The sequence below is a fragment of the Bos javanicus genome, chromosome 16, assembly GCF_032452875.1.
Source record: "Bos javanicus breed banteng chromosome 16, ARS-OSU_banteng_1.0, whole genome shotgun sequence".
In the NCBI taxonomy this organism is placed as follows: Eukaryota; Metazoa; Chordata; class Mammalia; order Artiodactyla; family Bovidae; genus Bos; species Bos javanicus.
Window position 1 is genome coordinate 79,810,926 of NC_083883.1, and position 4,022 is coordinate 79,814,947.

Genomic DNA, 4,022 nt, shown 5'->3' on the forward strand with positions numbered 1-4,022 from the left:
CAGAGGCCAACAGGTCAGCGCTGTCCGACGGAAATGTCTGTGGTCGTGGAAGTGATCCAGGCGTGTTTTAGGCCTCGCCATGTGGGGTCTTCGTCCCCCGACAGGTGGCGGAACCAGAGCCCCTGGCAATGCAAGCATGCGGTCTTAACCCCTGGGCCGCCGGGGAGACCCCGTGGACGTGATCCCACTGCTAACACAGGAGACACCATCAGTGTTACGTGTGGGAGGTGAGCGCTGAAAACACGGGTATGACAATTACACTTTTTTTTTTTTTTTGGCTGCACAGCTTACGGGATTTTAGTTCCCCAACCAGCGATTGAACCTGGGCCCTTGAGAGTGAAAGTCCTAACCGCTGGGCCGGCAGGTAATTCCTGAGTTGTAAACTTTTAATGAAAACACTTCTGTTCCCTCACATGAAAACAGCCGCCTATGGCTAGAGGCCACCACCCTGGAAAGCGCAGCTCTGTGCACCTCAACCCACCCCCGCGCCCGGGTGCCCCCTCCCGAGTCTGCCCACCACAAACACTGCCCTGGAGGCAGGCACAGCCGTGCCTCTGCTCAGAGTCCCTATGGCTTCCCTTCTGACTCAAAACAAAAGCCAAAGAATGTCCTTATTGTCACCTGCAGCTCGCTCTCCAAGGCCTGGCCGCCCCGCCCAGCGCCCCAGCCAGTCCCCGCCACCCCCCTTGTCCACTCCGGCCACCGGCAACTGCGGCCTCTGCCGGGGCCACTACCGAGGGCCTTGTCGTTGCCGAGCCGCTCAGTCACGCCCGACTTTGTGATCCCACGGGCGGCAGCACGCCAGGTTCCGTCCTTCACCACCTTCCGGAGCTCACTCAAACTCATGCCCATCGCGTCAGTGATGCCACCCGACCATCTTGTCCTGCCAAGGGCCTTTAACTCACGCCGCTGTCACCGTACTTCTGCCACAAGCTCAGAGCCCCTGCACTTCCTGCAGGACACACCCAGTGTCTTCCCAGGAGGGCAGGTGGATCCACCCTTATTTGCCCGGAAAGTCCTGTCCCAAACCCACTGTCTCCAGCCTTTCCTTTAGAGCACTTATCTCCATCTGATAAACCCTGTTTGTTTACTTGTTTATGGTCTATCGCCTCCGCAGGGCAGGGCCTTGTCAATTTTGCTCACACCACTATTCCTAATGCCTGAAACAGTGCCTGGCACTCGGGGCGGGGGGTGGGGGGGGAGGTGGGGGAGGGCGGGGGGTGGGGGGGGAGGTGGGGGAGGGCGGGGGGCAGTGGGAGAGAAAGAGCTGAATTGGAGGAAAGAATGTGGATGGCATGATGGTGCTAAAAACTATTGCGAAGCATCTCAACCCGTCTGCAGATATCCCCCGGGGAGCGCTGGGGCCTGCAGTCAGTCACTCAGTCGTGTCCGACTCCTTGCGGCCCCCTGGACTGTAGCCCACCAGGCTCCTCTGTCCGTGGGATTGTCCGTGGGATTCTCCAGGCCAGAATACCGGAGGGCATCTCCTTTCCCTTCTCCAGGGCATCTTCCCGACCCCAGGATCGAACCCAGGTCTCCTGCGTGGCAGGCAGACTCTTTTCCTCTCTAAACTCTGCCTCCTCACTTGCAGAGGGCGGGTGCGTGCTCTCCCTGCTCTGGTCCTGAGTACACAGCCACACACTGTCCAGTGCGGACGCAGCGGTGAGCAAAGCTGCCCAGGGTCTCTCTGCCTCGCAAGGGGGGTTTCCGTCACCAGCAGAAAATCCTTCGTGTAGGGCCACACGGTGACAATGCAGCCTCCTGATTAAATCTCTTCTGACTCTATGCCTGCTTAGGAGGAAATGAGAATCGTTACTTTGATGACAGACCAAATGAAAAATAATTCAGTCCTGCTCACAGGAAGTGAGCCCTACGCCCGACTTTCACCCTTTATCCTCTCCCCTAACTGGCCTGTCTCTCTCATCAAATTGCTTCTAGGTTCTCCAAATGCTATGCTCCAACACTTCGGCCACGTGATGCCAAGAGCTGACTCATTGGAAGAGACCCTGATGCTGGGAAAGATTGAAGGCGGGAGGAGAAGGGGATGACGGACGATGAGATGGCTGGACGGCATCACTGAATCCACGGACATGAGTTTCAGCAAGCTCTGGGAGTTGGTGGTGGACAGGGAGGCCTGGTGCGCTGGAGTCCATGGGGTCGCAGGGAGTCGGACACAACTGAGTGACTGACAACATGCTAAATAAAATACAGTTGGCCTTCATGTCTGAAGGTGTTGCTGCTGAGAGTGCTAGTTTTATGCTAAAATGTTTGCCGTCAGCAAACAGTCATGGCCAGTGAATCCCAGGCTAGCCCCTAAGCCTTGGCCAGCTTCCTCTTCACCCACTGGACAGGGGTGAAGGCTCGTTTTCCTTTTCCCCTCGGTTTTGCATTTAGCATATTTATGAGGAGCGAGGATGGCCTTTGTAATTCGAGCCACAGGTAGCTAAAAGGCCTTAATTCTACAGGCCGGAAATAGTTTTTGCCCTGAGTCCTAACTCTACGGGCTGTGAAGCCTTTTGGTGGAAGGGGAAGACTTTCTGTCTCACATCCTGTTCTCCGCTGCTGCCTGACTGCGGCACCAGTGAAGGGGAAACTTGTATCTTTGGCTACAAAAATACAGATGTGACTGGTGTCACCCGGCGGACAGAAAACCTGAAAACTCCCAGGGACTCTGGGACTCCTATTTCCAACATCCCTGCTTGTCAGAGGGGGAACCCAGGTCAAGCAGTCTGCTGCAAAGCTCAGGTGCTGTGATGCATGCAAGCATCCTGACGTCCCTGCCATCCTGATGCTTTCACGGAAACATGATTATCCTCTGAGTGGTGCAGGGGGCAGGGAGGGAGACAGAGAAAGAGAAAGAATTTCCACGGAAGGCCTGCATATGACTCTTCTGATGCTATTCGCAGTTATGATTTGCAAATTACTTTTCAAAATTACTTCTCTCAAAATACCCAGACACCTGGCCACAGGCTGCCAAGCAAATGCTAAAATAGGCCCTTGACCAGCTCACCCCAGGACTTCACCACTCAGCTGCCTTTGACCACAGATGATCTCTGCCAAAAGAAATACGAACAGCTCTGGGAAATGATTACTAAAGTTGGGATGGGTCCAAGCTTTTGAAAAGTGATGGTCAGTTGTTTGGAATATCCCATGGCCAGGACGTTTTTCTCAACAAGTCAGCTCTGTGTAATGAAAGCAATTAGGAGAAATTCAGATGGGCCCACAACTCTATCTCTGCCTAATATGGGAATAATAATTAACTGCCCTGAATCGGAGTGCTGGCTCACAGCTGATGATTCACCTTTCAAGTTGTGCAAAGAAAAGGTCAGACCTTTTGTAAAGCAATTTAATGGTGTGTATCAAGAGTCATAAAAATGTCTGTTCCCTTTGACACAGGAAGCTTACTGCTGGAAACCGGCCTGCAGAGATGAGCCAAAAGAAAAAGATGTTCCCTACAAAATCTGAAACAATCTAAGTGTCCAATAACAGGAAATCTAATTATGGTGCCCTTTTCTTATGAAACATTACAGAGCCATTAACGGGAATTAAGAAGAGTGTCATGATATGGGGATGATGCCGGGGTCAACATGACGGTCGGACACGGTAAGATCATTCGGGCACCCGGCTCGAGGCAGGAAGTGCAGGCCCTTGGATGGGGAATCCGTATGCAGGCCCCTCCCACTTCCAAAGAGGCCTGGTCTGTGAAAGTCTCTGGGCCCGCCCCCTACAGCCACTGCACGCTCTGGGAGGCCAGTAAGCCCTGCCTAGTCTCGACTTTGGATCCTGGACCCAAAGGGAGGAAAGTCCACAGCGGTGAGACCTGTTTTGACGTTTGTTTCTCAAAAGCAGACTTTTCACCCCCCGGGAAGAGCAGCTTCCTCTGGGACCCATCAACCGCTCTCCTCGGGGAGGTGCAGAGGAGGGGATGCAGAGAGCGGATTCATCGTCTGTATGGACAGGGCAGGAAGGGGGCAGTGCAGGGAGGGGCCCTGACACTACAGTGGCGTCCACACAGAGGCCGG